This window comes from Oncorhynchus nerka, linkage group LG18 (genome assembly GCF_034236695.1).
Source record: "Oncorhynchus nerka isolate Pitt River linkage group LG18, Oner_Uvic_2.0, whole genome shotgun sequence".
NCBI lineage: Eukaryota > Metazoa > Chordata > Actinopteri > Salmoniformes > Salmonidae > Oncorhynchus > Oncorhynchus nerka.
This window is the reverse complement of record NC_088413.1, coordinates 61,247,872-61,260,165: the sequence shown is the minus strand read 5'-3', so window position 1 is coordinate 61,260,165 and position 12,294 is coordinate 61,247,872. Positions and strand designations below refer to the sequence as shown.

At 42.8% G+C, this 12,294-nt stretch overlaps 1 protein-coding gene across 1 annotated transcript in view; it reads left to right on the top strand.

Annotated features, from left to right (window-relative positions):
* Positions 1-5,328: 5,328 nt before the first annotated feature.
* Positions 5,329-12,294, top strand: part of LOC115146267 (pleckstrin homology domain-containing family G member 3-like) — a 57,553-nt gene continuing 50,587 nt past the window's right edge. Inside the window, exon 1 of the mRNA XM_065004250.1 lies at positions 5,329-5,593. The gene's annotated coding sequence lies outside the window, so the exon portion shown is untranslated. The remainder of the gene's footprint in view (positions 5,594-12,294) is intronic.

Sequence of the window (12,294 nt, the reverse complement as noted above, 5' to 3'; positions counted from 1 at the left end):
TTCAGTGAAATGCTTACTTACAGGCTCTAACCAATGGTGCCAAAAAAAGTGTGTGTGTAGGTAAGTAAATAAATAAAACAGTAGAAAGACATTTGAAAAAAGAGTAGCAAGGCTATATACAGACACATGTTAGTCAGGCTTATTGAGGTAGTAGGTACATGTAGGTATTGTTAAAGTGACTGTGCATACAGTATATGATGAACAGAGAGTAGCAGAAGTGTAAAAAAGAGGAGGTGGTGGGACACAATGCAGATAGCCCGGTTAGCCAATGTGCGGGAGCACTGGTTGGTCGGGCCAATTGAGGTAGTATGTACATGAATGTATAGTTAAAGTGACTATGCACATAAGATAAACAGAGAGTAGCAGCAGCGTAAAAGAGGAGTTGGGGGGGGGCGACAATGCAAATAGTCCGGGTAACCATTGCTTACCTGTTCAGGAGTCTTATGGCTTGGGGGTAGAAACTGTTGAGAAGCCTTTTTGTCCTAGACTTGGCACTCCGGTACCGCTTGCCATGCGGTATTTGAGAGAACAGTCTATGACTGGGATCTTTGACAATTTTTAGGGCCTTCCTCTGATACCGCCTGGTGTAGAGGTCCTGGATTGCAGGCAGCATTGCACCAGTGATGTACTGGGCCGTACACACTAACCTCAAGTGCCTTGCGGTCGGAGGCTGAGCAATTGACGCACCAGGCAGTGATGCAACCAGTCAGGCAGGATGCTCTCGGTGTTGCAGCTGTAGAACCTTTTGAGGATCTCAGGACCCATGCCAAATCTTTTTAGTTTCCTGAGGGGGAATAGGCTTTGTCGTGCCCTCTTCACGACTGTCTTGGTGTGTTTGGACCAATCTAGTTTGTTGCTGATGTGGACACCAAGGAATTTGAAGCTCTTAACCTGCTCCACTACAGCCCCGTCAATGAGAATGGGGACGTGCTTGGTGCTCCTTTCCTGTAGTCCACAATTATCTCCTTAGTCTTGGTTACATTGAGGGATAGGTTGTTATTCTGGCACCACCCGGCCAGGTCTCTGACCTCCCTATAGGATGTCTCGTCGTTGTCGGTGATCAGGCCTACCACTGTTGTGTCATCAGCAAACTTAATGATGGTGTTGGAGTCGTGCCTGGCCATACAGTTGTTGGTGAACAGGGAGTACAGGAGGGGACTGAGCACGCACCCCTGGGGAGCTCCAGTGTTGAGGATCAGCGTGGCAGATGTGTTGGGGGCGGCCTGTCAGTAAGTCCAGGATCCATTTGCAGAGGGAGGTGTTTAGTCCCAGGATCCTTAGCTCAGTGATGAGCTTTGAGGGTACTATGGTGTTGAACGCTGAGCTATAGTCAATGAACAGCATTCTCACATAGGTGTTCCTTTTGTCCAGGTGGGAAAGGACAGTGTGGAGTGCAATAGAGATTGCATCATTTGTGGATCTGTTTGGGCGGTATGCAAATTGGAGTGGGTCTAGGATTTCTGGGATAATGGTGTTGATGTGAGCCATTACCAGCCTTTCAAAGCACTTCATGGCTACGGACGTGCTACGGGTCTGTAGTCATTTAGGCAGGTTGCCTTTGTGTTCTTGGGAGTGGAGAGCAATAGAGATAGCATCATCTGTTGGTGCGGTAAGCAAATTGGAGTGGATCTAGGGTTTCTGGGATAATGGTGTTGATGTGAGCCATGACCAGCCTATCATTTCATGGCTAAAGATATGAGTGCTACTGATCGGTAGTCATTTAGGCAGGTTACCTTAGTGTTCTTGGGTACAGGGACTATGGTGGTCTGCTTGAAATACGTTGGTATTACAGACTCAGACAGGGAGAGTTTGAAAATGTCAGTGAAGACACTTGCCAGTTGGTTAGCGCATGCTCAAAGTACACATCCTGGTAATCCATCTGGCCCTGCGGCCTTGTGAATGTTGACCTATTTAAAGGTCTTACTCACAGGCTGCGGAGAGCGTGATCACACAGTCATCCGGAACAGCTGATGCTCTCATGCATGTTTCAGTGTTACTTGCCTCGAAGCGAGCATAGAAGTTATTTAGCTCGTCTGGTAGGCTTATGTTACTGGGCAGCTCTCAGCTGTACTTCACTTTTGTAGTCTGTAATAGTTTGCAAACCCTGCCACAACCGACTAGCATTGGAGCCGGTGTAGTACGATTCGATCTTAGTCCTGTATTAACGTTTTTCCTGTTTGACGGTTCGTCGGAGGGCATAGCAGGATTTCTTATAATCTTCTGGGTTTGAGTCACACTTTTTGAACATGGCTGCTCTACCCTTTAGCTCAGTGCGAATGTTTTCTGTAATCCATGGCTTCTGGTTTGGGAATGTACATACAGTCACTGTAGGGACGATGTCCTCGATTTACTTATTGATAAAGCCAGTGACTGATGTGGTGTGCTCCTCAATGTCATCGGATGAATTCCTGTGCTAGCAAAAAAGTCCTGTGGTTCAGCATCTGCTTCATCTGACCACTTTTTTTATAGACCGAGTCACTGGTGCTTTTTGCTTTAATTTGAGCTTGTAAGCAGGAATCAGGAGGATAGAATTATGGTCAGATTTGCCAAATGGAGGACGAGGGAGAGCTGTGTGTGGAGTAAAGTTGGTCTAGAGTTTTTTCCCTGGTTGCACATTTAACATCCTGATAGAAATGAGGTAAAACTGATTTAAGTTTCCCTGCATTAAAGTCCCCGGCCACAAGGAGCGCTGCCTCTGGATGAGCGTTTTCCTGTTTGCTTATGGCAGAATACGGCTCATTGAGTGCGGTTTTAGTGCAAGCCTCGGTCTGTGGTGCTATGTAGACAGCTATGAAAAATACAGATGAAAACTAGTGTGGTATATAGTGTGGTCTACAGCTTATCATGAGATGCTCTACCTCAGGCGAGCAAAACCCTGAAACTTCCTTCGATATCGTGCACCAGCTATTGTTTACAACTATGAATCGCCCCCCCGCCCGTGTCTTACCAGAGGCTGCTGTTCTGTCCTGCCGATATAGTGTATAACCCGACATCTGTATGTTCTTAATGTCGTCGTTCAGCCACGACTCGGTGAAACATAAGATATTACAGTTTTTAATGTCCCTTTGGTAGGATATACGTGCTTTCAGTTCGTCCCATTTATTTTCCAGCGATTGAACGTTAGCTAGCAGAACGGAAGGAAAGGGCAAATTAGCCACTCGATTTTAAAATAGCTACAGAGCTCAATGGCTGTGAAGGGGGAAAACTGAGGTTGGATCAACATCATTGCAGTTACTCCACAATAATGACCTAAATGACAGAGTAAAAATATTCCACAACATGAATCCTGTATGCAACAAGGCACTAAAGTTATACCGCAAAGGAATACACTTTTTGGCCTAAATGCAAAGTCTTCTGTTTGGGACAAATCCAACACAACACCTCGGTGAGTAACTGCCTTTTCAAGCATGGTGGTGGCTGCATCATATTATGGGTATGCTGGACATCTGCAAAGACTGGGGAGTTTTTCAGGATAAAAATAAACAGGATGGAGCTAAGCACAAGCAAAAACCTAGAGGAAAACCTGCTTCAGTCTGCTTTACACCAGACACTGGGAAAGGAATTCACCTTTCAGCAGAACAATAACCTACAACACGAGGCCAAATCTACACTGAAGTTGCTCACCAAGAAGGCAGTGAATGTTCCAGAGTTCAGAATTACAGTTAGATTTTTTTTATGTCAAGACTTGAAATTTGCTATCTAGCTAGGACACCCAACACCTTGACAGAGCTTGAAGAAATATTGCACAATCCAGGTGTACAAAGCTCTTATAGACTAATCCAGGAAGCCTCACAGCTGTAATTTCTTCCAAAGGTATTTCTAACATGTTTTGACTCAGGGGGACAAGTACTTTTAAAATCTAGGTATTAATGTTTCATTTTTTATTATTTTGTAAGAAATGTTCCTCAAAAAATTCCACTTTGACGGAGTATTTTGTGTAGATTAAAAAATGGGAAATCCATTTTAATCCCACTTTGTAACAATAAAATGTGAAGAAATCCAAGGGGGGGGGGGGGGGGTAAATATATATGATGCCCACTGTATACCCTCCCTTTGCAACCCTGCTCGCAGTGTTCTCCAACCCTGTTCCTAGAGAGCTATCGTCCTGTAGGTTTTCATTTCAACTCTAATCTAGCACACTAATAATTAGCTGGTTGATAAGCTGAATCGGGTAAATTACAACTGGGTTTGGACCAAAAGCCTACAGGAGGGTAGCTCTCCAAGTACAGGGTTGGAGAGCACTGCATTACAGCATATTGTTATTCCCATGCATTACCCAACCATTACCAGCAGATGGAAATATTGACTTTACATTGACTACTGCTCAGCCACAATGGAATAAAATTACTCTTTGACACTTCACTGCAAAACATAGACTTCTGATATTGCCTCATGCAGCACGACACATCTCTTTCGGATAGAGTTGATCAGGCTGTTGATTGTGGCCTGTGGAATGTTGTCCTACTCCTATTCAATGGCTGTGCGAAGTTGCCGTCATACATGTCAATCCAGAGCATCCCAAACCATTTCCCCCATAATTATCCATGTAATACAGTCCCTGCTGGCAAGATGTCCATTTTAGGACCGGCCATCCTCAGTCATCATCATGAAGGTTAGCTCAGCAGCAGCCTCTGTGATGTTTATCAATAGAAGAAAGTCTGACACGTGAGGTGACTGATAGTAAAATGGGACTTATGAGGGGAATACAGAGCATAGTAGTCTACCTTTATTACTTGGCACAAGTGAACAGTTCCTTCAATTAATTCACTCCAGTTATCTGTCTGCCATTCTTTGTAGGGACCTTTGACAGTGTAGTGGCCGGAGACCCTCATCAATAGATTGTAAGACTGTGATGGTGTGTGATAGCGGTTTATAAGCTTGTCATGTTGGCTGACTAGGCCCTCGGGAGTAATCCACACAATTGGGAGGAAGAAAGATTTTGAATTTGCTCTAAAGTTTGTCATTTTACAATGGGCTGATAAGGGCTGAGTTTAAATATTTGCTCGTGTTTATTTGAATAAAGGGGGTTGGCAGAAACTTGAATCTGGGACATTTTTCCAGATGCCCAGTGATGACCTGAAAAATGACTAATTTATTTCAATAAAGAAAAAATTCAGAGATATTATTCACTCACCCTTTGAGGCAAATGATGACAGTATTTGAGGCAGTATAAACCAGACAAACAGCACATTTCTGATCCCCCCCACACTTATTGGTCTTTTGACCAATCAGATCTTTGTTTTAGAGCTAATCTGATTGGTCAAAATACCGATTAGTGAATTAAAAATCAGAATTGGCCTGCTGTTTTAAAGCAAACTTTAATTAGACAATTTGAGCTAGCAAATTCTACCACTCTCGATTAGATTGCGTGCTTTGGAAGTAGGCGGTCTTTGACCCATTGCTCGCTGTACTTTGATATGTGTTCGGCTCAGCTGTAGAGTCAGTAGAGGACAACTGGGCTGTGCGGAGGATTTATGTGTTTGACAATGTGAGTTAATCTATGGAAAACTAAAACCGAAATTATAGTCTACAGAAAAACTAGACCTACACTTTCGGAGGTTCACAGACAGACGACTACATACTCAAACATTTGGTAAGTGTTCGTAATGAACTCTAATAACCGGGGAAACATCGTGAATCAGACGGTTCGACTCGAATTTCCTTATGAAAAGCCTACACAACATGAAGTACATGCATGGTCGATACAACACTGCTTTTCTTCAAGAGTTCATGCCGCGTTGTGGTGTAGAGCCTATCAATTTATTCAGTCAAAACCGTAATTGATTTGGTAAATCTGCGTCTCGAGACGTTCCTCACTGCTCTGAAACTCCTTTTCACCCAGAATCTACCACAACACGTGAAATATGCCACCCTGTTTTGACAGGATGAGGTAAAAGAGCTATGTTGTATTATCTAGGTTATAAAAAAAAAACACACCGCTCCTTTACTATTGAAATGACAAAAGTCGCCTATAGGTATATTAGGATTTTTATTTCTTTAACATGTTCGAGTTAGGGCTCCTGTCCATGATATGTCAGTGTCATATCCATTAAGCTCCCCTACTTTAACAGGGTAGCCTACTGCATTGCTAGGCAGGTGGACCTGCTGTTGCATGTGGAGATTTAGTCAAATTCCATGTGGATTAAATAACTGTGTGCTATCTGAGATCCTTGGAACTTCCCTACCCTTTTGAAGTTGAAATGTGTAACACGGAACCCAAACCGGCTGCGCGCGTGCGCTATCGTGCATACGTTTATTCTATATCCCCCTATACCAAACGCGATCACGACAAGCACGTTAAAATGTCAAAAGAAACTCTGAACCACCAATGACAATAATTTGGGGACAGGTCGAAAAGCATTAAAACATGTATGACTAGATACGATCTGTGTCAAATAGAAAGGAGTTATATTTTAGCCCTTGGCATCGCAGATGTTCGTTGGTGCGCACGAGCGGTGTGGGTGCAATAATTGATTAACATGGATTTCTACATTTATTTTGCAATGCTCGCGCATGCGACGTGTCTGGTCTGGTCAGCATGTAAGGGTTGGGGTTTAGGGTAGGGATGTCCTAAGGATTCTGGATTGCACTGACCATTAAATGACCTATAATCTAAAACTGTCATAGTTCTTTAACTCCACTGAGTCAGGCTAAAAGCTTAGATCCCTGCTAAGAGTACATTTTGGTACTGATAATTTATGTATGTTCTAAAAAAAGAGCATTCTATGACTGAACTTTGAACAGCTGCAGAGATCACCTTTCCTGGATAGTTGCCTGGGAGACTAAATATGTCAACAACAAAAAATAGATTGCTATTTTGAGACTTAGTGGCAGTATGCAACCTGACCAAATTTACTCAGATCTACAGTATAACTCACATTCCTATCATTCTACTTGAAAGCAAGTCTAAGAAGCTGTAGATAAGTTCTATGTGCCCTATTTCTATGTTTCCCGTTCAGGTTTTTGCTTTTGTCTTACTTTCGGGTTTGTACACCAGCATCAAACAGTTGAAACAACAATATTTTAGGTTATGGAAAATATACACTGAACAAAAATATAAACACCACATGTAAAGTATTGGTCCCATGTTTCATGAGCTGAAATAAATGATCCCACTATTTCCATACGCACATAAAGCTTACATCCCTGTTAGTGAACATTTCTCCTTTGCCAAGATAATCCATCCACCTGACAGGTGTGGCATATCAAGAAGATGATTAAACAGCATGATCATTACACAAGTTCACCTTGTGCTGGGGACAAAAGGCTAATCTATAATGTATAGTTTTGTCACACAACATAATGTCACACTGTACACTTCCTGGAAGATGAAAATGTCCCAGTTCATACATGAACTGCACTCTCACCATACATGTCACCCGTTGAGCATGTTTGGAATGCTCTGGATTGACAAGTGACGGCAACTTCGATCACAGCCATTGAAGAGTGTGACAACATTCCACAGGCCACAAACAATAGCCTGATGAACTCTAGCCGAAGGAGATGTGTCGCACTGCATAAGGCAAATGGTCATAATTTTTCTGGTATTTTTTTGTTTTGTTTTTGTATCTGTGATGCATATCTGTATTCCCAGTCATGTGAAGTCTGTAGATTAGGGCCTAATGTATTTCAGTTGACTGATTTTCCTTATGAACTGTAACTAAAAAAAATTTTTTTTTTAAATATTTGTGTTCAGTGTATTTCACAGCAGTTTAGATGGTACAATGATTCTCTACACTATACTAGCTTATCTAGTCACAAACTGAAATTAGACTAACCTATTTGTTTTAGCAACCAGGAAATGGCGGTGTGATTTCTGCGTAGTGAAACTTTGAGATGAGTCTGAAATATTCCTACTATTTCTGGGTTGGTTGGTTGTGTAACTATGGGGCCAAACAAACTGGATTGGCTTAAATTGACATATAAACTATATTGAGTACTTTCGGGAAGTATTTAGACCCGATTCCCATTTTTCCCACATTTTGTTACGTTACAGCCTTATTCTAAAATTGAAGATTTTTTATAATTTAATCAATCTACACACAATACACCAAAATGATCAAGCAAAAACATTTTTTTTGTAAATTCTTTTGGTGTGTGCAAATGTTTAAAAATAAATAAACCTGAAACACCTTATGTAAGTATTCAGACCCTTTGCTATGAGACTCAATTGAGCTCTGGTGCATCCTGTGTCCATTGATCATCCTTGATATGTTTCTACAACTTGATTGGAGTACACCAGTGGTTAATTCAATTAATTGGACTTGATTTGAGAAGGCACACCAGTCTATATAGAAGGTCCCACAGTTGACAGTGCATGTCGGCACAAAAACCAAGCCATGAGGTCGATGGATTTCTCCGTAGAGTTCTGAGACAACAGGATTGTGTCGAGGCACATATCTGGGGAAGGGTACCACAACATTTCTGCAGCATTGAAGGTCTCCAAGAATACAGTGGCCTCCAACATTCTCAAATGGAGAAGTTTGGACTATACCTAGAGCTGGCTGTCTGGCCAAACTGAGCAATCGGGGGGAGAAGGGCCAACCAAGAACCCCATGGTCACTCTGACAGGGCTCTGGATTTCCTCTGGAGATTGAAGAACCTTCCAGAAGGGCAACCATCTCTGCAGCACTCCACCAATCAGGCCATTATGGTAGAGTGGCCAGATGGAAGCCACACTTCAGTAAAAAGCACATGACAGCCCACTGGAGTTTGCCAATAAGCACCTAAAGGATTCTGACCATGGAAAAACAAGATTCTCTGGTCTGATGAAACCAAGATTGAACTCTGGCCTGAATGCCAAGTGTCATGTCTGGAGGAAACCTGGAACCATCCCTACGGTAAGAATGGGAGTGGCAGCATCATGCTGTAGGGATGTTTTTCAGTGGCAAGGACTGGGAGACTAGTCGGGATTGAGGGAAGGGTGAACAGAGCAAAGTACAGAGATCCTTGATGAAGACCCAGTCTGAGGTCCTGAGCAGGTTAACAGTTCACCTTCCAACATGACAATGACCCTAAGCACACAGCCCAGACAATGCAGGAGTGACTTCGGGACAAGTCTCAATGTCCTTGAGTGGCCCAGCCAGAGCCCGGACTTGAACCCCATCAAACATCTCTGGAGAGACCTACATTTATATTTTTTTTTATTTAAATCGGCAAGTCAGTTAAGAACAAATTCTTATTTACAATGACTGCCAAACCCGGACAACACTGGGCCACTTGTGCGCCGCCCTATGGGACTCCCAATCACGGCCGGATATGATACAGCCTGCATTTGAGCCAGAGACTGTAGTGACGCCTCTTGCAATGCGATGCAGTGCCTTAGACCGCTGCGACACTCGGGAACCCACTGTGCAGTGACGCTCCTCATCCACCCTGCCAGAGCTCGAGTTGATCCGCTGAGAAGGATGGGAGAAACTCCTCAAATACAGGTATGCCAAGCTTGTAGCGTCATACCCAAGACTCGAGGCTGTAATTCCTGCCAAAGGTGTTTCAACAGAGTACCGAGTAAAGGGTTTGACTACTTATGTAAATTAGATTTTATTTTTTGTGTTATTAGCAAACATTTCTTTTGCTTTGTCATTATTTAGGGGGGGAAAACTAATGCATTTTAGAATAAGGCTATAACGTAACAATGTGGGAAAAGTCTAGGTCTGAATACTTTCCGAATGCACTGGAAGTAAGGTTATAACTTGTCAATAGCCAATGAAGGAGACGCCACTTTTCACCTATGTATTTTAATTGACAATTCTAAATCACCTTTTATAACTATGTGGGAAAATGTGCTTGCTTCTAGGGGGTGTAAACGTTTAAACGAAATTGGGATCGCTAATTCGGCTAGGATAACCAAAAAATTCTCCCACCATTTAAATCCCACTGCAGTTATCATAAATCAGATTCTTTGCCATGTTAGTCTAACTAGAAGATAGACTATAAAGGCACGGGGAAAGTCTACTCCACCACTACTTAATCGTCATTAACAGTTGGAAAAATGGCAGAGAAAGGCAAGTGATAGCAGTGAAGTCTTGTATGGAAATACTTTGAGAAAGTGGTGAAATGCAAATTTGTTAGGTGGAATTGAGGTACAGTAAGGGTGCAATGCTTAAGCATCTGAAAAATACACACTGAGACCCAAACCCTTTTTTTCTTATAGTTTTATCTGAATTCTTCCATTTGTCACGTCACTACTTTCTACGATTGTGATATGTAGCTAACCTAGCTAACTTAAGATGAATGCACTAATGTAAGTCACTCTGGATCAGAGCATCTGCTAAATGACTCAAATGTGTAAGTTCTGTGCCCACACATTGCACGATCTTCACGGCGTTGAGGGACAGATCTTTTATCGGCCCATTTCGGCAGCATGCTCTGAATTTTAATTACAAAGCTGCCCAAAGTGAAGAGTTCATATGTTAAATGTCTTGTGAGTCAGAGGTTGCGGAGATGCTATTCTAGAATGAGCTGGTTTAATTGAAGTGGAGTGTCTGGTTAATTGTGTTCTCCAATGAATGAAAGGCTGTTTGTTTCTTGTGGGCTATGTCAGGGTCATAGTGCAGGAGTAATGTGGGGAAAGGGGACACTTGATCCTAAGTGTTTTATGGTGCCATTCTACAATTATAGCACGCTTCAAATTGAAATACTTCAGACTTTATGCACCATTGGGATTTTTCCATAGTGCTGACATCCTCCACATATTCCTATCACTATTTACTGGTTTAATGTCTATGGCTAAGAGGGGTCGACAAGATGGACAGCGCTACCACTGGAAAATATCTATTCTCTAATATTGTTTGACAGTCTATAGACCTCCTGGACATCAGTCAGCTCAATTAGATTTCTATTATTCACTTTCTGAATATTAACACCTGACCGTGTCCTGTCTGAATGAGGACATCCCGGAGGCTTGTTTAGTATTCCCAGAATCCCTTGAGTCTTGTTGGGTAGACGGTTTGGGGACAAGAGAATGTTATGTGGTCTCTTGCTCACTGTGGGGTGGAGCAGCTTACATTCTACGACACTATTCTTAGCCTGCTCGCTATCTAATGCTTCTTTGATTCATGTCGCACCCAGAAGCAGTTCATTTGCCAAGTTAGCTGTTGCATGTAATGGGGAGCAGGCTTCTCTGCATGATTGGGCAGCTGAGTCTAGACGGGAATGACAAGGCACACTCATCTTATGCATATGCAGCATGGAAATTGCTCTTGATGCGGAGGTAGCAAAAAGTACAATCATTTCACCATCCGATTCAGCTGTTATTCACATTTTCGTTATCTCTGATGGTAAGACATACCAAATGATTCCTTAGGGTTCAAATGCAATATAATTGTTATCTGTGGCACTCTAGGAAATTCACTGGTTGGTTAAATGTCACTTCCTTTCTGTACCCTCTGTGTAACCCTCTCCAGAGAGGGAAGATCTCAATTGCTTACTCCTCGCGTCCTCTCTCTCCCCGAGTCTCTTTCTCAAAACCCTTTGGCGGAGAAGGTCAGAGGGGAGGGACCTCTGGCTTTCTCATCCAATGGGTTTTGATAAGACTGTGAGGGGACGTGAAGAATATGCAATTGAGATCTTCCCAGAGTGTGGCTTGTCTCCCCAGAGGAGAGGTCTGGGCTTGTCTTACTATCCTCCATAGTCTGCCCTCTGTTAGTTCAAAGTTTCACTTCCCTAGTAACACTGGGAGCTGTCAGTGGTGAATTATATTCCCCAGATAGTAATCAAATCTCTCCCCAAGGAGCCGTTCAGTCAAGAATTCCAGGCTTTGGGTCTGAAGTACAGGGAGGACGGGGTCAGTCTTTTGTTATGGTTTGTGTACGTTTAGGGTGGGGCATTGGACACAATGACCCAACTTGAATTCTCCTAATCTCCCAATCTCTCTTCAACTGAGCACAGTCTATAATCTCATGGCAACATCTGCCTATAACAACTTTGTCATTTGTTAGAAAAAGGTTCCTGTTGGAATTTAAACTCTGGCAGTCTGGATCAGGAAAAACCCCTAAGATCACAGGAACAAGGGGTATCATCTGCTTGGCTGAAAGGGGTATTACAGACCAAGTGATCTATTGCAGCTTTAACTTAAACACCATCAGATTATCCATGGTGGCATCTGTGTCCACTTAGAGAACAAGCTCCAGATCTCCAGAAGGGAGGTTCAGGTTGCGGCTAACACACTTATCAGCTGTGGGAACAAATGCTCTCCATTTGTGTGTAAAGAAGGCTGGCTTCAGCACAAATGGCCAACTCCACATAACTGTCAGCCTGGCTAGTGGTTACAAGGAAGTTTTGATTCTGACTTTA